This window comes from Acinonyx jubatus, chromosome C1 (assembly GCF_027475565.1).
Source record: "Acinonyx jubatus isolate Ajub_Pintada_27869175 chromosome C1, VMU_Ajub_asm_v1.0, whole genome shotgun sequence".
In the NCBI taxonomy this organism is placed as follows: Eukaryota; Metazoa; Chordata; class Mammalia; order Carnivora; family Felidae; genus Acinonyx; species Acinonyx jubatus.
The window spans coordinates 64,390,596-64,414,248 of NC_069381.1; the positions used below are offsets into that span (position 1 = coordinate 64,390,596).

Genomic DNA, 23,653 nt, shown 5'->3' on the forward strand with positions numbered 1-23,653 from the left:
CCTAAATCCATGAGTCTTAATCATTTAAAATACATATTGGAGGGCGCCTGGGTGGCTCAGTCAGTTAAGCGGCTGACTTCGGCTCAGGTCATGATCTCGCGGTCCATGAGTTCGAGCCCCGCGTCAGGCTCTGTGCAGACAGCTCAGAGCCTGGAGCCTGTTTCATATTCTGTGTCTCCCTCTCTCTCTACCCCTCCCCCGTTCATGCTCTGTCTCTCTCTGTCTCAAAAATAAATAAACGTTAAAAAAAATTTTTTTTAAATACGTATTGGAGTTAGTTGAACTTCAATTCACCATTTTTTACCTAGGTGTGAAGTTATTTAACCTTTCCAAGTTTAACCTTTTTTGAGTTTCTGCTTGTTTTTAAATCTGTTTTTATTTTTATTAAACTTTCTTTTTAATATTAGTAATTTTTTTTAGGTTTAATTATTTAGTTTGAGAATGAGAGTGCAGGAAGGGGAGAGAAAGAGAGAATCCTAAGCAGGCTCCACAACATCAGTGCAGAACTCCATGTGGGGTTCAAACTCATGAACTGAGATCATGCCCTGAGCTGAAACCAAAGGTTGGATGCTTAACAGACTGAGCCACCCAGGCGCCCTAAATTTTTTCTTAAAAAAATTTTTTTTTTAATGTTCATTCATTTTTGAGAGAGAGTTGGGGAGTGGCAGAAAGAGGGAGACACAGAATCTGAAGCAGGCACCAGGCTCCGAGTCGTCAGCACAAAGCCTGACATGGGGCTCAAAGCCACGAACCGTGAGATCATGACCTGAGCGAAAGTCAGATGCTTAACCAACTGTGCCACCCATGTGTCCCTAAACTTTCTTTTTTTAAAAAATTTTAAAAAATGTTTATTTTTGAGACAGAGCATGAGCGGGGGAGGGGCAGAGAGAGAGGGAGCGGGGGAGACATAGAATCCGAAGCAGGCTCCAGGCTCCAAGCTCCAAGCTGTCAGCACAGAGCCCGACACGTGGCTCAAACTTAGAGACTGTGAGATCATGACTTGAGCTGAAGTCAGATGTTTGACTGAGCCACCCAGACACCCCTAAACTTTCTTTTTTAAGTTTATTTATTTTGAGAGCATGTATGTGTGCGTGCATGTGCACACATGCTCCTTAGGGAGGGGCAGAGAGGGATTGAGAGAATCCCAAGCAGGCTCTGCACTGTCAACACAGAACCCTATGCAAGGCTCAAACTCATGCACCGTTATGTCATGACCTGAGCCAAAATCAACAGTCAGACGCTTAACCAACTGAGCCACCCAGGTGCCCCTTAAATGTTTTTATTTTTAAATTAAACTCTGTGCCCAATGTATGACTCAAACTCATGATCCCAAGATCAAGAGTCACATGCTCTACCCACTGAGCCAACCAGGTGCCCCCTGAGTTTCAGTTTGTTTTTGATACCCTAAGCATTGCTATGAAAATTAAAAATGAGGGGTGCCTGAGTGGCTCAGTCATTTAAGCATCTTACTTCAACTCAGGTCATGATCTCACAGGTCGTGAGTTCAAGCCTCATCAGGCTCTGCATGGGATTCTCTCTCTTCCTCTTTCTCTGCCCTGTATGTGCTCTCTCTTTTCCTCTCTCTCAAAATAAATAAACAAAATCATTTATCTAAAAAAAAAAATTAAAAATGAGATTGTAACCAGATACTATTTCCCATAAGTAATGAAAACCAATATTAAATAATAGCCAAAAAATCCAGGCATTAAGTGGCTCTAGGGCTAGTTGATTTAGCAGCTCAGCAATATATGATATACCCATTGTTTTCTCATCTTTGCCCTCTGCCATCCTCAGCATGTGTCTTAATGCTCCAGATGATTGCATAAATGTTACCATGGTTCCCAATGTTATGCACTCATAACTATAAAGTGGAAGAAAGTTTTTTGTCTTTAAAAGCAAGGAAACTTTTCTACTACTCCCTTCCCACGGACACCAATCGGACTAACCTTGTGCTGACCAAAGCTGAATCACAGGCTTACTCTAGCAAGTAACATGCTCGGTTTTGAATAATTAAGATTCATCTCCTGGGGATAAGTGAGAGGCCCCACCTTCCTAGTAATAGTTATTACTACTGCATTTGTGAATCTTAGGACTCTGTCCTTGGGTCTTTTTTTCTGTCTGTATTCACTCTAGTATAATCTCTAGCCTCAAGGTTTTAAGGTTACCTCTACTCCCAGTGATTTATCTTCCATTTGGACTGCTTCTTTGAATACTAGACTCCTATATCCAACTGCCAATTAGATACTACCATTTGTAAGTTTAATAGGCATCTTAAACTTAATATGTCCTATATTGACCTCCCCAATTCCCCAACCCTCTGCTCTCCTATCTTCCTATATTAGTCAATAGCAATTGTGTTCTTTCAGTTTGCTGAGGCTGAAAAACCTTGTTGTCATTATTGATTTCTCTCATATCCCACATCTGATTCATCAGGAAGTCCTATTGACTCCATCTTTAAAATAAATAACACCTTCACTGCTACATTATAGTCCAAGCCATCTGAATTACTGCAATATAATCTTATTGGTCTTCCATCATTGCCCACCATCCTTTCTCACTCTTAACACAGAGGCCAAAGCAATCATGTCATTCTGCATAAAACGCTCCAATGACTTATCTTCCTTCAATATGAGCCAAAGTGTTTAGTGGCCTACAAGGCTCTACACCATCTAGCCACTTATTATTTCTCTGACCACATCCCCACCCCATCATTCTGACACAGCTACATCTTGAAGATGCTTGGCATTCCCTCACCTCCAGACTCTTGTACTTGATTTTTCCCTCTACATGGTATGTTCAACCCCCACAAATATACATAGCTTTCACTCTGTCATAGTACAAATGTCATTTTCTCTGTGAGGCCATTTTTGGCCACCCAATATAAAATTTTAGTTCCCTTATTTTCCTTTTCCTCATTTTTCTTGATTCCTACCACCATAGGAATACTACTCCATATAGTAGTATTTTAAAAATATTTTTAATTAAAAAAATCTTTATATCTCCCCCATTAGAATGTGAAATACATGAGGCAGGGATTTTTGTTCATACTGTATCCCCAAGTACCTAGAAAGACACCTTGGCATATGGAAGGTCCTTAAAATGTTTGTAAAGATGGGTGCATGGGTGGCTCATTTGGTTGAGCGTCTGACTCTTGGTTCTTTCCCTCTTTCTACCCCATCCCCACTCGTGCTCTCTCTCTCTCTTAAACTTAAAATGTTTTTTTAAATTTAAAATGTTTGTAAAGAAATAAATGTCCATTCATCATGATTTCTTGGTTTTGACTGGGTCCAATTTAGTAATATTTTACTTGTTCCTGATTATTTGCCTATTTCCCATAACTATTTCAGACCACCACCATTCTTATCAAATGCCCAATTTTTTCCTCAACTCTTTAGTAGTGGATGTCCTTTTTAAAAAAATTTTTAGGGACGCCTGGGTGGCTCAGTCAGGTAAGCATCCAATTCTTGGTTTCAGCTCAGGTCATGATCTCATGGTTCGTTAGTTTGAACCCCGCCTTGGGCTCTGTGCTGAGAGCAAGGAACCTACTTAGGATTCTCTCTGTCTCTCTCTCTTCCTCTCACTGCCCCTCCCCAACGTGTGCATGCTCACGTGTGCTCTCTCTCAAAAATAAATAAACTTACATTCTTTTAAAAAGAACATTGATATCATGTATGAACTTCTTGGTCTTCCTAGTCAGTCTTCTTGCCTTCAAATTTATAAATTTGTCCTTATTTATTTTGTCTTCATCTCAGAGCCCATTTCTCATTTTGTTCAAATTTTATCTACTTGTACTCTTGGTACCAAACCTTCCTATCTTCTCTGAACCTTACCTAAGCAATCATTTCTTATGTGTTGTATTTTTATATATTTCATTTTCCTCTCTGTTGTTTTCTTCCTTTCTTGACCATCTTCAAACCTCCTTTATTCCTTCCCTTATATATAATTCTCTCTTTTCTTCAGATGATTTCCTAGAAGTGTTTAAATTTACTATTCCGTCTTGTTCAATCCACTGGATGCTGGCTTTTGCTTTTCACTGACTACAATTCCATCTGCCTCCCTCATAGGATTGTTGTAAGAGATTAAACGGGATTCTTTGTTTTAAGTTTTTAGAGTAGGGCTTGCACATAGTTAATGCTTTTTTGAATGCTTACCATGAATACCTATAACTCTTGAAACCAAAATCATTCTCTTGTGGGTATTTTATTACTTTTGACTTTCCTATATCCTTCATGAAACACTCCTCTTTGGGGCTTCTGGGTGGCTCAGTTGGTTAAGCATCTGACTTCGGCTCAGGTCATGAACTAGTCCCCAGTTCAGAATATTACAACTTTCTTCTGGACGTCTTCATCCACATTCAATTTGATTAAATATTGTTGTTCTAGGTGTTTGGGAGTCAAAAATTAAATAAACCAGGGCACCTGGGTCGCTCAGTTGGTTAAGCGTCCGACTTCAGCTCAGGTCATGATCTCACAGTTCATGAGTTTGAGCCCCACATCGGGCTCTGTGCTGACAGCTCAGAGCCTGGAGCCTGCTTCGGATTCTGTGTCTCCCTCTCTCTCTCTCAAAAATAAAGATTAAGAAAATTAAAAAAAACAAACACTCCTTTTGGTTTTGGGACACCAATGGTATCATGATGCTTTCAGCTCCAAGTAACAGAATCTCTCTAACAGTAAGTCCAATGATGGATGGTTTCAGGATTGATTCAAAGATGTAACAACAGTGTCCAGAACCCAGGCTCTTGCTCTTTACCCTCTACCATTCTCACTGTGTCACAGATGTTTACTTTCAGGGTTGTAAGGCAACAAGCATGCTTTCATTATCCAGAAGCAGAAAGACAGTACTAGGGTTTCTCCTGAGTAGGTATTTATAAGGAGGACAGTCTGCCTAAAGTTCCCCAGAGCATTTCCCTTCCATGTCATTGGCCACCCCTACACCAATCATTGGCAAAAGGAAATGTGATTACTATGATTGATTTAAGCTAACCATGAGTCATTCCCCAGGCCTGGGGAAGCTCCCACCTTCCTTGAGTTCATTATTTTGGGAGAATTTGGATATCTGTTAAGCCAGGAAGAAGATAAGAATGGCTATTTGGTTCATAAGCAGTAGTATCTGCCATTCCATTCTTACCTGGTTAGTCTCTGTTCCTTCTCAGTGGTTTTCATTGTCTCCCTTTGAGTGATGTACCCCTTAAATGCTGGGCATCCTAAAGCTCTTTGATTCTTCCAAAAATTATTCCTCTTGGGGTGCCTGGGTGACTCAGTCAGTTAAGTGATCAACTCTTGATTTTAGCCCAGGTCATGATCTTATAGTTTGTGAGATCAAGCCCTGCATCAGGCTCTGCGCTGGGATTGGAGCCTGCTTAAGATTCTGTCTTTCCCTCCTACCCTCTCTCTGTCTCTCAAAAAAAAAAAAAAAAAAAAAAATTCCTCTTTTACATTTTAAAATACTACTCTGTTATAATCTTTCCTAAAGCTTTATTTCCAGCTAAGACTTTTTTCCTTTTTGTTTTTAATATAATTTATTGTCATATTGGCTTCCATACAACACCCAGTGCTCATCCCAACAAGTGCCCTCCTCAATGCCCATCACCCACTTTCCCCTCTCCTCCACCCTCCATTAACCCTCAGTTCTCTGTATTGAAGAGTCTCTTATGGTTTGCCTCCCTCCCTCTCTGTAATTTTCCCCCCTTCCCTTCCCCCATGGTCTTCTGTTAAATTTCTCAAGATCTACATATGAGTGAAAACATATGGTATCTGTCTCTGACTGACTTATTTCACTTACCATATGGTAACCTCCAGTTCCATACATGTTGCTTCAAATGGCAGGATTTCATTCTTTCTCATTGCCAAGTGGTATTCCATCATATATATAAACCCCATCTTTATCCTTTCATCAGTTGATGGACATTTAGGCTCCTTCCATAACTTGGCTATTGTTGAAACCACTGCTATAAATATTGGGGTACATGTGCCCCTATGCATCAGCACTCCTGTATCCCTTGGATAAATTCCTAGCATGCTATTGCTGGGTCAGGGTAGTTCTATTTTTAATTTTTAAAGGAACCTCCACATTTTTCCAGAGTGGCTGCACCAGTTTGCATTCCCACCAGCAGTGCAAGAGGGTTCCCATTTCTCCCCATCCTCACCAGCATCTATAGTCTCCTGATTTGTTCATTTTAGCCACTCTGACCAGTGTGAGATGGTATATCAGTGTGGCTTTGATTTGTATTTCCCCGATAATGAGTGATGTTGAGCATCATTTCATGTGTCTGTTGGCCATCTGGATGTCTTCTTTGGAAAAGTATCTCTTCATGTTTTCTGCCCATTTCTTCACTGGATTATTTGTTTTTCAGGTGTGGAGTTTGGGGAGTTCTTTATAGATTTTTAAAAAAATTTTTTTCTTTTTCCTTTTTTTTATGTGCCTTTTTTCTTTTTCTTTTTTAATGTTTATTATTGAGAGAGAGACACAGAGTGTGAGTAGGGGAGAGGTAGAGAGAGAGGGAGACATAGAATCCGAAGCAGGCTCCAGGCTCTAGGCTCTGAGCTGGCAGCACAGAGTCTGACACGGGGCTCAAACTCATGAGATCATGACCTGAGCCAAGGTCAGATGCTTAACCAACTGAGCCATCCAGGCACCCCTCTCCCCCAGCATCATATAGTGCAACAGGGATTTCAGGACTGGTTTCCTTAATGCCCCTTTACCCATTTAGCCCATTCCCCCTCCCATAACCCCTACAGTAACCCTCTGTTTGTTCTCCTTATTTAAGAGTGTCTTATGTTTTGCCCCCCTCCCTGTTTTCATATTATTTTTGCTTCCTTTCCCTTATGTTCATCTGTTTTGTATCTTAAAGTCCTCATATGAGTGAAGTCATATGATATTTGTCTTTCTCTGACTAATTTCGCTTAGCATAATACCCTCTAGTTCCATCCACATAGTTGCAAATGGCAAGATTTCATTCTTTTTGATTGCTGAGTAATACTCCATCGTGTGTGTGTGTGTGTGTGTGTGTGTGTGTGTGTGTGTGTGTGTATTCCACATCTTTATCCATTCATCCATTGATGGACATTTGGCCTCTTTCCATATTTCGGCTATTGTTGATAGTGCTGCTATAAACTTTGGGGTGCATGTGTCCCTTTGAAACAGCATACCTGTATCCTTTGGATAAATACCTAGTAGTGTAATTGCTAGGTTGTAGGGTAGTTCTATTTTTAATTGTTTGAGGAACCTCCATACTGTTTTCCAGAGTGGCTGCACCAGTTGCATTCCCACCAGCAGTGCAAAAGAGATCCTCTTTCTCTGCATCCTCCCCAACATCTGTTGTTGCCAGAGTTGTTAATGTTAGCCATTCTGACAGGTGTGAGGTGGTATCTCATAAGACTTTTTTTTCCCTAGCCCCCAGTTCAGAATATCCAACTTTCTTCTGGACATCTTCATCCACATTCAGTTCAATTAAATATTGTTGTACTAGGTTTTTAGTAGTCAAAAATCAAATAAACCAGGGCGCCTCGGTGGCTCAGTTGATTAAGCATCCGACTTCAGCTCTGATCATGATCTCACAGTTCGTGAGTTTGAGCCCCGCATTGGGATTCTGTGATGACAGCTCAGAGCCTGGAGCCTACTTCAGATTCTGTGTCTCCCTCTCTCTCTGCCCCTCCCCTGCTCGCAGTCTGTGGGTCTGTCTCAAAAATAAATAAACATTAAAAAAAATTTTTTTTAATTTAAATAAACCTTTCCTATATGATCTTACATTGTAGTTGGGGAGTTAGCTAGAGAAAGGAGTTGTTACAACGTATAGTAGTTACAAATGCAGTCTTAGCAAGCAATAAAATTACCAAGTATGGAAGTAATCTAGATGAGTGGGTCATTAATAGGGTGGTAGGCATATTCTAGGTGGAACTCATTTTTCCCTTCAAATGTACTCTTCGTATATTCTATACTTTCATTAGTAGTCCAACTGAGCACACCTTTCTTCAGTCTAGAGGGCAATCTAAAATCCTTCCAAACCCCAAATACAGTTTCTTGGCAAATTGCACACATTTTACCTTTTCATTACTTAAATTTACCCACTTGTGATTGTATACTATAGTCATTATACTTTGCATCCTTGTAATTTCTCATTTCATAATTACTTACTCAGTAAAAGTTAATTGAATAGCAATATATTATAAATATGGCTTTATACTAGAAAAAAAAGTTGTAGGGAAAAAAGTTACAACTGTGTGGGTAAGGCATAAGCAAAGAGGTGGTTATATCATTGTGATAAGTGATAGAGTGGAGATACTGGGGAAAATATGGGAACTGGAGCTCAGGAGAACCTAATCAAGCTGGGGCTCAGATTTGCCCAACTAGAGGCTGAGTCTCAAAGCAGTAGTAAGCTCCGTGCAGAGGGGGAAGAATGGAATACACCCACATTGTTTTCCTTTATATTCCTTTATAATGAAATATTACTTCAGAGACATTACTTTGGGTGACTGGACTTAATGTTGCTTTTGCTCAAAAACAGTTTTTTAACTGACCATCATTAATTTAGAAGATTATCAGTAGTAGTGTATCATACAGTTGATCCTTCATTATTCACCAATTCTGTACTTTCATATTTGCCCTCTCTAAAATGTATTTGTAACTCTGAAATCAGCATTTGAGATGCTTTCCTGGTCATTTGCAGACATATGCACAGGCAGAGTAGGAAAGAAAAAGTGTATATATATTATACATATCTATATCGATATCTATATATCTATATCTATAGATATCTATCTGTATCTATATCTATATATATTATACATATCTATTGATATGTATATATCGATATCTATATGATATATAGATATATATCATATATATATCATATATATCATATCTATATATATCATACATATCTATCTGTATCTATATAGATATCGACATGGATACACATAAATCCTATGTTCCCAGTTGAGGTCTAGCAAGGCAGTGCTTACAACTTATTTTAGCTCTCATAAACAAGTTTTTGTGATCTAGTTAGTGCATTTTTGCATTTTATGCTTTTTGTTGGTGATTTTACTGTTTAAAGTAATGTTTCAGCATACGGCTGAATTGCTGTCTAGTGTTCCTAGGCACAAGAAGGCTGTGAGGTGAGAGAGAATACATGTGTTAGAAAAACTTCATGCAGGCCCAAGTTATAGTACTATTGGCCATGAGTTCAATGATACATTAAATGAGGTGTCTAAACAGAAACACATAAAACAAGGTTATGTATTGATGACCTGACTTAACCCTGCCATTTTGCTTGTATTCACTAATTAGTATTATTATTTGTTAATTAGCATTCACTAATTCAGCATCCATGACAACTTTATAGAACATAACTATGGCAAATAATGACAATCGACTACTTTGTGGGTAAATTTGATTTTGGCAAACAGCCAAAGTCATTTATGGCCAGGAGGGATGGGTTAGTTGAAGATGATTAAGCTGGACAGTATAGAGGTATGAGTAAAGTCTTTGTCAACCTTTTAAAACATATTCCCCCTTTTTGCTAAACAAATAGCTTACTTACCAACCTAAATATTCAAATATATTCCCCTTAGCAGATATGCCCTGGTTGAGAATTAATACATACAAGTTTTATTTTACCATCAGCCAGGCTGATGTTTTATAGTGAGTGCTGTGTTTATAGTGAAAACTACAGTTTTTTATCTTATTTTTTTAAGTTTATTTATTTTGGAGAGAGGGAGCGTAAGGCAGGGAGGAACAGAGAGACAGAATCCAAACAGGCTCTGCACTGTCAGCATGGAGCCCGATGTGGGGCTTGAACCCATAAACCATGAGATCATAACCTGAGCTGAATGCAAGAGTTGGACACTTAACTGACTGAGCCACCCAGGCACCCCAAAAGTAGGTTTTTAAAAATTTGCTAGATATAATAAAATTTTACTCTAGTGCATATTTAGACTTCTTTCTCCCTCTAGTCAAGAATAATTTGTATAAAGCAAGGGTTGGCAAATGTTTTTGTTAAAGGTGAAACATTTACATTTTTAGGTTTTGTGGGCCATAGTCTCTGCTGCAAGCCCCCAACTCTGCCACCATATAGTGAAAGGTACTATTTTATATATTTGTATTGTAAACTCCCAAGGGCAGGGATCCTGCCTTCTACTGTTTTATACTTCATGGCATATAATACAGGAGGGCCTCAATAACTGTTGCCTTGATTCCTGATTTAGTTTAGATAATAAAAAGACTTCATTTTAAAATATTAAATAGCCAAATGTTAAACCCTATCCATTTAAACTTCAGTTGTTCTTTTTAAGCAGTTACAGTAGTTTGGGCTCATTTTATTTGGAATTAGGCAGTCCATGGCCTAATTTTATAGTAGTGTTGAATACTATATAATATGTTGGCTTATTTTATACATTTCCTAATTAATATTTGGCAGGTTGCAAATAAAGTCTTTGAATCATAGTCGAATCATAGTAGCAGTGGTTTAATTATGACCTAATGGATGCAACATATTTTGAAGATATTTGATAGTTTGGATTAGGTACTGATTTAAATGAAATCATTTGAGTTTTAAACATTGGGAGAGCTAAACAAACAAACTTGCTAGATAATCAGTTTATTGCAGTCTTGGCTAAGATTCTGACAGTTCAGTGAAATAGCCTGTAATCTTTCCTGTCTCTCCTCTGTGCTACAGACATTTTTTTTTATTTGTGCTAGTTGTCTTATGCTGAGGAACTGTTGGTTTCACTGTAGCTACAGACTACTACCCTTTCTCTAGCCAATTAATTTTTTCAAGGGATTCTGATGTCTTCTTTGACTTCTTATGAAAGGAGAAACTTTAGAAAAGAATAAAGTGAAAAATCACATAAATTCCTCATTTCCTAATGTGGCTTTTACTTTCAGCATTGTAAAAGTATACACTGAGTAAGCATGTGTAAATGGAGCCATTCCCACTATTTCATTCTAAATGTAAAGTATTAAAAAAAAATACAAGTATGTTTTATTTAAAGATAAAAAATGGGAGCACCTGGGTGGCTCAGTTGGTGGAGCATCCAACTTCCGGTAAGGTCATGATCTCATGATTCGTGAGTTCAAGCCCTGCATTGGGCTTGCTGCTGTCAGTGCAGAGCTCACTTCAGATCCTCTGTCCCCCTCTTTCTTCCCCTCCCCTGCTCTCTCTCTCTTTCTCTGTCAAAAATAAACATTAAAAAAAATTTTTTTTAAGATAAAAAAATGGAATACTCTTGGGGTGCCTGGGTTACTCAGTTGGCTAAACGTCCAACTTCAGCTCAGGCCATAATCTCGCAGTTTGTGAGTTCAAGCCTGATGTCCATTTAAAAAAAAAATGGAATACTATTTTTCTACATTAAAATTAAATTGACAAAATTGTAACATATTTAGAGTGCACACTGTGATAATTTGATATATGTCTACAACGTAAAAGGATTCCTTCCCCTTTAGTTAATCCACATGTCTATCACTTCACATATTTACCTCTTCTTAAGATAGTAAATCTTCACAAATTTGAACGTCGTTCTTGCACAGAGGCCTTGCTAATCTTTCAGTGTTATTCCAATTACAGTATAGGTGTTGTTGAACTGAGCACTGGGATACTATTTTATAAGTTATAATGGACTTTTCTTTAGAGTGTATCTGTTAAGATTTTATTTCCCCTAAATGTGCATCTGTGAGGGATATGTGTATGTGATATACTTAAGTTAACAGGTTGAAGTTTCTACAACATTGGATCATAGCAATGGTCATTAGTAGGAACCTCTGAATCTACACTGGCTAATACAGTGGCCACTAGCCACATGAAGCTAAGGGCTTGAAATGTGGCTATGTGAATTGAGTAAGTGTAAAATTAACACTAAATTCTAAAGACGTAATACCAAAAAAAATAATGTGAAAGATCTTATTATTTTTATATTGATTACATGTTGTAATGACAATATCTTGGATTTACTGGGTTAAATAAAATACATTATTAAAATTAATTTCACTTTTCACTTTTTTTAAAATGTGGATTCTAGAAATGCATACATTACATATGTGGCTTGCATGTGTAGCTCACTTTATATTTCTGTTGGATAGTATTGCTATAGATGATATGATCTTTTTTTTTTTAATGTTTATTTATTTTTTGTGAGAGAGAGAGAGAGAGAGCTTGTGAGCATGTGGATTAGGAGGGGTAGAGAGAAGGGGAGAGAGAATTCCAAGCAGGCACTGCCTTGTCCGTGCAGAGCCCCACATGGGGCTCAATCCCACGACTGTGAGATCATGACCTGAGCCAAAATCAAGAGTTGGATGGCCAACCAACTAACCACCCAAACACGCTGATAGGATCTTTAAACATAGTCAAAGTGTTATAATCAAATATCAATTTACAAGATCCAATTAAAATGACCTAGAATTCTATAGTTTTTTGGTTCTCTGATTCAATATTGGCAAGTAATGTAGAGAACACTTCTAACTGATTCCAAACTGCTAGGAAAGTATGGGATTAGCTCACTTTATGTTCACTAGTCCTCTAGTAAAGCTTTTCAATGACTTCTTATCAAAGAGGGTAAGCAAGAAGGGCAAGTTGTTACTGGGCTATTTTATTAGGATACTTTTTTTTTTTTTAAATAAGGAAAGCCTTGTGAGGAGAAGGTCCTTTTTTTTTTTTTTTTTTGAGAAGGCCCCATGCACAACTTGGGGCTTGGACTCACAACCCCAATGATTGTTATTCCACCAGCTGAGCCAGCCACGCACTCCTAGGATATACTTTAATACCATCACAGAATAAAATCAGTTCTATATTCCCCAAAAAAGGAAAAAAACCATTTATTTATTTATTTATTTATTTATTTATTTATTTATTTATTTATTTAAATAATCTCTACACCAATGTGTGATTCAAACTCACAACCCTGAGATTGAGAGTTGCATGCTCTTCCAACTGAGCCAGCCAGGCCTTCCAGGAAATTATTATTTTTTTTTTTTAGAGAGAGAGAGAGTGCGAGTTGGGGAGAGGGAAGAGAGAATCTTAAGCAAGCTCCATGCTCAGCACAGAGCCTGACATGGGGCTCAAACCCACAACCCTGAGATCATGACCTGAGCCGAAATCAGGAGTCAGAGTCAGACACTCAACCAACTGAGCCATCTAGGCGCCTCTATTTTTTTTTTTTTTAACAGTTTTAGTTTTTCATTTAATGTTGGTTATAGAAACAAAATGGTCACCATTCTTTGGGGAATTAAAGATAAGGATGGGTTATTAAATATATTGCAGATGCCCTCTATGGGTGGGATAGATTTATCTCAAGTATACATTAGGATGCCTTCAGCTTTTTTTTTTTTTTTTTATAATTTATTGTCAAATTGGTTTCCATACAACACCCAGTGCTCATCCCAACAGGTGCCCTCCTCAATGCCCATCATCCACTTTCCCCTCTCCCCCACCCCCCATCAACCCTCAGTTTGTTCTCAGTATTTAAGAGTCTTATGGTTTGCCTCCTTCCCTCTCTGTAACTTTTTCCTTCCCCTTCCCCTCCCCCCTGGTCTTCTGTTAAGTTTCTCAGGATCCACATATGAGTGAAAACATATAGTATCTGTCTTTCTCTGCCTGACTTATTTCACTTAGCATAATACCCTCCAGTTCCATCCACATTGCTACAAAAGGCCATATTTCATTCTTTCTCATTGCCAAGTAGTATTCCATTGTATATATCTTTTTTTTTTTTAAGTAGACCCCGTGCCTAGTGCAGAACCCAACATGGGGCTTGAACTCATGACTTCAAGAGTCAATGCTTAACCAACTGAACCACCCCGGCACCCAGAAATTATTATTTAAAAAACAAAATACTTCTGATTCAGATAACTCTAGTAATTTTTATAACCTTAAAAAAAAAGTTTATATATTTTGAGAGAGAGAGAGAGAGAGAGAACATGAGTGCAAACAGGGGAGTGGGATAGAGAGAGAGGGGAGAGAATAAGAGAATACCATGCAGGCTTTGTGCTGTCAGCACAGAGCCCCATGCTGGGCTCAGTCCCATGAACCATGAAATCATGACCTGAGCCAAAATCAAGAGTCAGACACTCAACCAACTGAGCCACCCAGGTGCCCCAATTTTTATAAACCTCTTAAAGCAGTTTCATGCTATCTTACTATTTTGAAGGCATGTATTTTAAATTTAATTTAAATTAAAAAAAAATTTTTTTTTTCAACGTTTATTTATTTTTGGGACAGAGAGAGACAGAGCATGAACGGGCGAGGGGCAGAGAGAGAGGGAGACACAGAATCAGAAACAGGCTCCAGGCTCTGAGCCATCAGCCCAGAGCCCGTCGCAGGGCTCGAACTCACGGACCACGAGATCGTGACCTGGCTGAAGTCAGACGCTTAACCGACTGCGCCACCCAGGCGCCCTATTTAAATTTTTTTTAACGTTTATTTATTTTTGAGACAGAGAGAGACAGAGCATGAACGGGGGAGGGGTAGAGAGAGAGGGAGACACAGAATATGAAACAGGCTCCAGGCTCTGAGAAGTCAGCACAGAGCCCGACTTGGGGCTCGAACTCACGGACTGCGAAATCATGACCTGAGCCGAAGTCGGACGCTTAACCGACTGAGCCACCCAGGCGCCCCTTAAGTTTTTTTTTAATGTTTATTTTTGAGAGAGAGAGAGAGAGAGAGAGAGAGAGTGCTGGAGAGGGGCAACAGAGAGAAAGGGGACAAAGGATCTGAAGCAGGCTCCGCATTGAAGGAGAGAGCCCGATGTGGGACTCAAACCCACGAACCATGAGATCATGACTTGAGCCAAAGTTGGATGCTTAACCAATTTGGCAACCAGGTGCCCTCCAATTTTTTTTTTAATTTATTTTTGAGAGAGAGAGAAGCAGAGCACGAGCAAGGGATAAGCAGAAAGGGGGAGATACAGATTCTGAAACAGCTTTCAGGCTCTGAGCTGTCAGCACAGAGCTCGACATGGGGCTCAAACTCACAAACTGTGAGATCATGACCTGAGCCAAAGTCAGATGCCCAACCAACTTAGCCACCCAGGTGCCCCCCAATGATTTTATTTTTGAGTAATCTCTATACCCAATGTGGTGCTTAAACTCACAGATCAAGAGTCATATGCTCTGTGGACTGAGCCAGCCAGGTACCACCGTATTTTGAAATTTTCAAAATTTTGTTGTAAATCATTTCTTTTGTAAAGACCATTAAATCAATAAAATGTAGAATAAAATAGAGTGTGTGTATTCTATTATAGTGCTTCCTGAAGGAAAAGTATTGTAAAATAAAGCAATGACACAGTATAAAACTTGAAATCATTGGGAATTCTAATATAACTATAGTGATAAAGTGCTGGGAAATTCTGGCGGTACAGATAGTAAGTAGTCCAGGAAGAATTATGATTGATAAAGCTCTTGTTACCTTTTTAGGTTTGTTTGACATCTTTTACTGGTGTTCTTGAAGCTTACAAATATTAATGAAACTTTGTTAATAACACTGCACGCTAAGAGAACCAAGAAAGTAATTTCATTAGCTTCAAAGTAAATTGACACTTAAGAGATGTCAAATATCAATTTTTTTTTTTTTTTTTTTTTAGTTTGTTTTAGGGCAGTTGGATGGCTCATTTGGTAGGGTGCGATTCTTGATCTTGGGGTCATGAATTCAAGCCCCACATTGGTCATATTGTTTAAAAAAATAAACTTTGTTTCAAAGACTTAATAAATTAGCATTTTTTTTTAAGTTTATTTATTTATTTTGAGAGAGAGCACAAGCTGGGGAGGGCAGAGAGAGAGGGAGAGTGAGAATCCCAAGCAGGTTCCATGCTGTCAGCACAAAGCCTGATACGGGGCTTGCCCAGATCTCACAAACCATGAGATTATGACCTGAGCCCAAGAGGCAGATGCTTAACTGACTGAACCACCCAGGCGCCCTAGTCACTTTTTGAAGAACATGAAAGCAATCATTAAGTAAAAAAAAAAAAAGACATTCAAAACTCTCAACAATCTGACCATAACTTCGGTCATCTTCCTAAAGTGAGCCTTCCTAAATCCTATGCTTTAACCTGACCAGTCTTTTTGCTGTATCACATACATTTTATGCTCTTTTTGTCTGGGCTTTGTGTTCTTGATCCAAACAGAAAACCTTCCCTGTGCCCCTCTTTCTTTCTAAATTCTATCAATCTTTCAAGACGCTGCTCATAGTTTTCTTTTATAGACATTTTCCATACCCACCATTCCAGCTCAAGAGGAGTATATAATTAACATTTGCATAGTATTTTACTTTTGTAAAGCCCTTCCACATATTTTCTTACTCTTTATGTTAATCTAATGAGATAGATGATGTTATCCATTTTATGGAATAAGGGAATTGAGTCTCGGAGAAATAGTCATTTTTCAAGAACTTCACATAGATACTAGGTAATGAAGCTAAGAATATTAGAACCACTGCTCTTATTCCAAGTTTCATGATCTTTCCTCATGGCTTAATGGTCCCTTAAGTACTATAACAGTTACATAACACACTTATTTGAAGCTACTAATTGTTTACTCTATTTGTATTAAACTATTAAATTTGATTGTTAGCTGTAGGTTTGAAGGGATATGTACAGATTATACATGGGGAAAGTGAATAAATGGAAAAGGTGAAGAGAGCTGAATACATCTCTTGATAATAGAATCAAAGAGGTCATTAAGAGCTCTTTACCATTCCATTTGCTTTTCTGAAAGCATTATACCTTTTTAAAAGTATACCTAGGGGTGCCTGGGTCGTTCAGTCAGTTGAGGTCAGACTTTGGCTCAGGTCATGATCTCACAGTTTGTGAGTTCGAGCCCCATATAGGGCTCTGTGCTGTCAGTACAGAGCCCCCTTTGGATCCTCTGATCCCCTTTCTCTCTCTCTGCCCCTCCCTGACTTGTTCTCTCTCTCTCTCTCAAAAACAAACATTAAAAACAAAAGTATAATGATGAGACTTGATCCTTTTCCTGTACCTACCTTAGTGCCAAATTTTTGGTATAATTCTTCAAACGTAGCTGAACAGAAGTCTTTCCTGACCATCCTGGCTAAAGTAACGTTTCTCCATCAACCCCTGTCTTAGTAACATTGAAAAATTTTCTTTAAAGCACTTCAAACTATCTGAAATTAAATCACTTCTTTATTAACTTGTTTCTTGGTTTTCTTCTCTCACTAGAATATGAATTGAATGAAAGCAAGGATGTTCTCTATCTAGTTTATAGCACATAGTAAGCACTCAGTAAATATTTGCGAATGAGATACTTTATTTATGGAGAATGTTCACTATAATAACATCCATCTTTTAAAACAAGTTTTAGAGTATTCATCAAATACTATAAAATGTGCATTCAAATGCTATTGACTGCCTAATTCCAAATACAAGTCCAAATTACTGTAATTACCTAAGGAAGGACATTTTATAGTCAAGAAAAAAGTAGGATTTCTAGAACAATTTAAATAGGGTGTAATGTCTTAAAGACATTTGCCTTAAGCTTATTATTCTGTCTTATAGCCTAGATGGAGCAAGAAATGAATGTCTTCAGTATTTTTCTATTTTTTTCCCTAAAGATAAATTTGCATTTGTAGCCATGATAAAATTTTTAGGGATTGTAACTTATGCTCAAAGCCTGAAATCTTTTCACAGAAATGAAAATTTAGCATCTGAGTTCCAAATTTACAATAAAGCAATTTGCTGTAAGAAATAAATGATAATTTCAACAAGAATTCTCAGGTTTAAAGGCATTTTAGGAAAATATAACATGTAAAGGTTAAATATGTATCCAATTACTACATGGTCAGTAGTTTGATTATATGAAATTATTTAGATAGATATCTAAAAGCAGACCAAGTAATAGAACAGACACAGTACTCTAAGTGTATGTTATTAGAACAATGTCTACTCTGATTTTAAGAATAAATATCATAACTATTTGATTGCTAGCTAGAGAAAAGCTCTTTGAAATCTTATCACTAGTTTTAATATCAGATGTGTATGCATATATGGAAAACAGATGAGAAAGCACATGGAAGTGTTTTGATAAACTATATTGTATACATGTTATTATAGGGAAGACATAGAACAGTTACTGTTTTTGACACTAAGAAACTAAAATTCAGAAAGAAAAGTCTGAAAAGGGAACATGGTAAAGGGCATGACCTTAGAGGATGCCTGAGTCCTGTGGAGGTGACTCTAGTTATTTTCATACTTTATAACAAGTAAAACTTCCTGAATAAAGGAAGATCTCCAAATGGTAGCAAAATGGTTTGCATAGTTTAAACTAATGAGAACAGTTTATATGGATATGTCATCACATACATTTTAGTGCTTCCCAATGTGTATTATCTAATTCTCACAATAACCTTTGTGACTTAGGAATTCAGAGAAATTAAATGATTTGCCTAAATAACTCACTTATTAAGTGACAGAGCTGAGGTTAGAAAGCATTTAAATTCTTAGGTCTTTATTCTTTAGACATTTGTAGCCCCCCTTATGCTAGTCCACTAACAGAAATTGAAGATTCAATTTGGCAACTTCCAAATTAGTATGATTGAGGTATATGAGGCATTGACAGAAACTAAAACTGGAAAGATCTTCTGGCCCTAAAATCAAAGATACATATTTTAAGGGGCACCTGCCTGGCTTAGTCAGTAGAGCGTGCTTGACTCTTGATCTCTGGTTTGTGAGTTCAAGCACCATGCTGGGTGTAGAGATGACTTAAAAAAAAACAAACATTTTTAAGAATATAAACATTGCACTTTTTTCCATTAAAAAAATATTTAAGTAGATTTTATTTTTTTAGAGCAGTTTGAGGTTCACAGCAAAATTGAGTGGAAGGTACAGAGATTTCCCATAAACCTCCACATATGCACAATTCCCCCTCCCCCATTATCAACATCTCCCACTAGATGGAATATTTATTTACAACTGGTGAACTTCTAGTGATAAATCACTATTACCCAGAGTTGATAATTTACATTAGGGCTCACTTTTGGTGTTGTATATTCTATGATTTTGGACAAATGTAAAATGACATGTGCCCACCATTTCAGTATCATACAGAGTAGTTTCACTGCCCTAAAAATGCTCTGTACTCTACCTATTTATCCTTCCCTTTCCACTAACTCCTGCCAATCACTGATTTTTTTACTGTGTCCATAGTTTTGCCTTTTCCAAAATGTCATATATAGCCTTTTCAGGCTGGTTTCTTTCATTTAGTAATATGCACTTACGGTTCCTCCAGTGTCTTTTCATGGCTTGGTAGCTCATTTCTTTTTAGTGCTTAACAATATTCCATTGTCTGAATGACCAGTTTATCACATTCACCCACTGGAAGACATCTTGGCTGCTTCCAAGTTTGGGCAATTACAAATAAGGCTTCTATAGACATCCATGTGCAGGTTTTTCAGTAGATCTAGGTTTTGAGTTTCTTTGAGTAAATACCAAGGAGCATGATTGCAGGATTGAATAAGTGTATATTTTGTTTTTTAAGAAACCGTCAAATTATCTTCTAGAGTGTACTATTATTTTGCAGTGCTACCAACAATGAATGAGAATTCCTATTACTGTATATCTTTGCCAACATTTGGTGTTGCCAGTGTTCTGAATTTTGGCCATTCTTCTAGGTGTGTTGTGATGTCTTTGTCTATTTTCACTTCACTGATGACTTTTGATATGGAGCATCTTTTCATATGCTTATTTGCCATCTGCTAGTCTCCTTTAGTGAGGTTTCTTTTAAGGTTTTTTGGCCCATTTTTCTTTTTTTAAATTTTTTTATGGAAAATTTTTTTCAATGTTTATTTATTTTTGAGAGACAGAGCATGAGTGGGGAAGGGGCAGAGAGAGAGGGAGACACAGAATCTGAAACAGGCTCCAGGCTCTGAACTGTCAGCACAGAGCCTGACTTGGGGCTCAAAGCCATGAATGTGAGATCATGACCTAAACTGAAGTTGGACGTTTAACCAACTGAGCCACCCAGATGCCCCCTTTCAAAAAAAAATTTTTAATGTTTATTTTGAGAGGGAAGGAGAGAGAGAGAGAGAGAGAGAGAGAGAGAGAGAGAGAGAGGGAACACAAGCCGCTGGGGAGGAGCAGAGAGAGAGGGAGAGAGAGAATCCTAAGTGCTAACAGTGCAGAGCTCCATAGGGGGCTCATACTTACTAACTCTGAGATCATGTCTTGAGCCAAGGTCAAGAGCCAGATGCTTAACTGACTGAGCCACCTAGGCACCCCTGGCCCATTAAAAAAAAAAATGTTTATGTATTTTGAGAGAGAAACAGAGAGAGGGAGGGAGGGGCAGAGAGCGCGAGAGAGAATCCCAAGCAGGCTCCACGCTGTCAGTGCAGAGCCCGAGACGGGGCTCAAACTCATGTACCATGAGAACATGACCTGAGCTGAAATCAAGAGTCAGACGCTCAACCGACTGAGCCATCTGGGCGCCCCTCTTTGGCCCATTTTTTTAATTGGGTTGTTTGTTTTCCTGTTGTTGAGATTTAAGAGTTCTTTATATATTTTGGATAATAGTCTTTTATCAGATATGTCTTTTGAAATATTTTCTCCTAGTCTGTGGCTTGTTTTCTCATTTGCTTGACAATGTCTTTCTCAGCAGAAAATTGTAATTTTAATGTAGTCCAGCTTAACAATTTTCTCTTTCATGAACTGTGGCTTTGGTATTTTATTTAAATCATTGCCAAACCCAAGGTCATCTAGATTTTTTTCATATGTTCTAGTATAGTTTTGCATTTTTACACTTAGGTCTGTGATCCATTTTGAGTTAATTCTTGTAAAAGGTTTAAGGTCTGTGTCTAGATTCATTCCTTTGCAAGTGGATGTCCAGTTGTTCCAGCACTATTGGTTGAAAAGACCATTTTTTTTCTCCATTGTATTGCCTTTGCTCTTTTGTCAAAGATCAGTTGACTATATTTATACATCTCTATTTCTGGACTCTCTATTCTGTTCTATTGGTCTATTTGCCTGTTCTTTCACCAATACCAGTCTGGATTACTATGTTTGAAATACAGTCAAGGTATTTGAAATTTGCATTTGAAATACAAGTGTATGTATTCGAAATACGATGAATGCTACCTATGTGAAGGTTTAATGATTGTAAATTTTAATGGAGTCAAGATGAGTAAGTAACAAGTATTAACTGGAGCATTTGGAAAGAGCCATTTATTCTTAGTTGGACAGCTGTTGTGTGTGTGGATGCATACACTTGTAAATAAAGACATTTTATTATCCCTATGGTGTAGTAATTATTTTGTAGGAAAAAGTCCTTCTAGTTGATATGATGAGATCATTGTTATCACAATAGTACTTAATACTTCCATAGTCCTCATTATGTGCCAGTCACATTTAAGTGCATCACACATTTATCTCATTTAATCCTCACAACAACCCTATGAAGTAGATATTAATGTTAATCCCATTTGACAGATAAGGAAACTGAGGCATAGTAAAGTTAAGTCCAAGGCTCCACAGCTGGAGTCATGTTGTCAGGACTCTAACCCTGGCAGTCTGTCTCTAAAATCTGTGCTTTTAACCACTACACAATCAATATTCCCTGGCGCCACCCTAGCAAATTTTATAACCACTATTCAACTCTCTTTTTTTAAAAAAAATGCTTATTTATTTCGAGAGAGAGAAGAGAGAGAGTGAGCAGGGAAGGGGTAGAGAGAGAATCCCAAGCAGGCGCTGCACTGTCAGCACAGAGTCTGACATGGGGCTCTATCTCACGACCCTGAGATCACGACCTGAGCCAAAATCAGAAACCCACTGAGCCAACCAGGTGCCCCACCACTATTTAACTATCTAAAGTACTGTGGGGACAAGTGTAAAAGAGCCTCAGTCTGTTTATTCTTGGATAAGAAGTATTAGGGAATGGAAGTCACAACTTACTAAAATTAATAACTTGATGAGAAATTTCTGAACTAAATGTACCTACCCATTTATGAATGAAATATTGACAGAAAAAGTTTTCAACAGGAGCATTGGTAAAATATTAGAAGTCGTTTGCCTTCAAGTATTTAAGTGATGATCTGAATTTTAATAATAATTTATTCTGAGACTCTAGAAGGCATGCTGTCTTTCTTTGTACTAATGTATTATAAACTGGGAAATGATTTGTGAATTGGAGAAAAAAACTTTTTTATTGTATATTAATAAAGCCAAAGTAGAAGGTGAAGATGGCATCAGTTGAATGACTAGTTAGGTACTTTTAGGATTTTTAGTGTGTGATTCAAGTGCTATCTTTAGCTCTGATATCTAAACATATTTAATATTTGAAACTGATTATACAATCAAAAATAATTTCTGTAAAAATAATTTATCTATAGTTACTATGAAAGCATAATATCCCAAATAAGGAATCTTTGTTAAAGTTATTGAAAAAATATGTATAATGTCATTAGAATTTTTACTGAATTCTGGGCCATGTCTCCCTAAAATAGAGTGGCACACTTCCTCCAAATAAATTATTGGGCCCAAAACCATTAAACCATGTTTAAAAAAAAAAACAAACAAAAAAACTTTGATAAATAAAATAGTAAATACACTTAAGTTTTCTGACTTGGTTGAAAAAATTAAAATCTCTTAAAATACATTATGGCTTTACTTCAGTTAGAGATGAACCACCCCTATTCCAGCATGAGAACTTGTAAACTATAAACATTAAGGAGAAGAATCTTTGTAATATTAATTAATTAATTAATTTACTTACTTACTTACTTGTTTATTTTTAAAGTAAGCTCTATACCCAATATGGGGCTTGAACTCATGATCCCAAGATCAAGAGTTACAAGTTTTATCAAATGAGCCAGCCAGGTGCCCCTGTAATTTTCTTTTAATAAACGGAAGAGAATTGTGTTTTCATGGAATAATCACATTAATGTTTGATTAGTAAAAATTTTAAAATACATATACTAATTTTATATCTTTATTAAAAATATAGTAGCTTTAAAGAAATTTAAGGGAATAAAAGTGTATGTTTTATTAACTCTGGTTCTTGTTACCCAACTTTCTGCCATACACATATATATGTATAAAATCAAATAAGCAAGGATCTATGTGATTTTTAAACAGTATTTCAAATAGACTATTATGTAGTTTTTTGGCTGTGTTTTTACTTTTATTTTTATTATTTATTTTTTTTAATGTTTATTTATTTTTGAGGGAGACAGAGACAGAATGCGAGTGGGTTAGGGACAGAGAGGGAGGGAGACACAGAATCCGAAGCAGGCTCTAGTCTGAGCTGTCAGCACAGAGCCCGATGCGGGGCTCAAACTCACGAGCTGTGAGATCATGACCTGAGCCGAAGTCGGACGCTCAACCGACTGAGCCATCCAGGTGCCCCTGTTTTTATTTTTACTTTAAAAAATAGTGGGGCGTCTGGGTGGCTCAGTCGGTTGGGTGAGCGACCGACTTCGGCTCAGGTCGTGATCTTGCGGTCCGTGAGTTCGAGCCCCGCATCGCGCTCTGTGCTGACAGCTCAGAGCCTGGAACCTGTTTCAGATTCTGTGTCTCCCTCTCTCTCTGACCTTCCCCCATTCATGCTCTGTCTCTCTCTGTCTCTAAAATGAATAGACGTTAAAAAATAAATTAAATAAATAAATAAATAAATAAATAAATAAATAAATAAAAATAAAAAATAGTAAAAGAACCTTGTTCACATCTCAGCT

General features: G+C 37.5%; 1 protein-coding gene and 1 non-coding gene across 4 annotated transcripts in view; one reads left to right on the plus strand and one right to left on the minus strand.

The window, feature by feature from the left end:
* The window catches only part of DNAJB4 (DnaJ heat shock protein family (Hsp40) member B4), a 48,666-nt gene that overhangs the window by 10,910 nt on the left and 14,103 nt on the right, over positions 1 to 23,653 (plus strand). The gene's annotated exons all lie outside the window — the stretch shown is intronic.
* On the minus strand, positions 11,479 to 11,584 carry LOC113599656 (U6 spliceosomal RNA). The gene has a single exon (XR_003420573.1). It is a non-coding gene; the product is annotated as a U6 spliceosomal RNA (small nuclear RNA).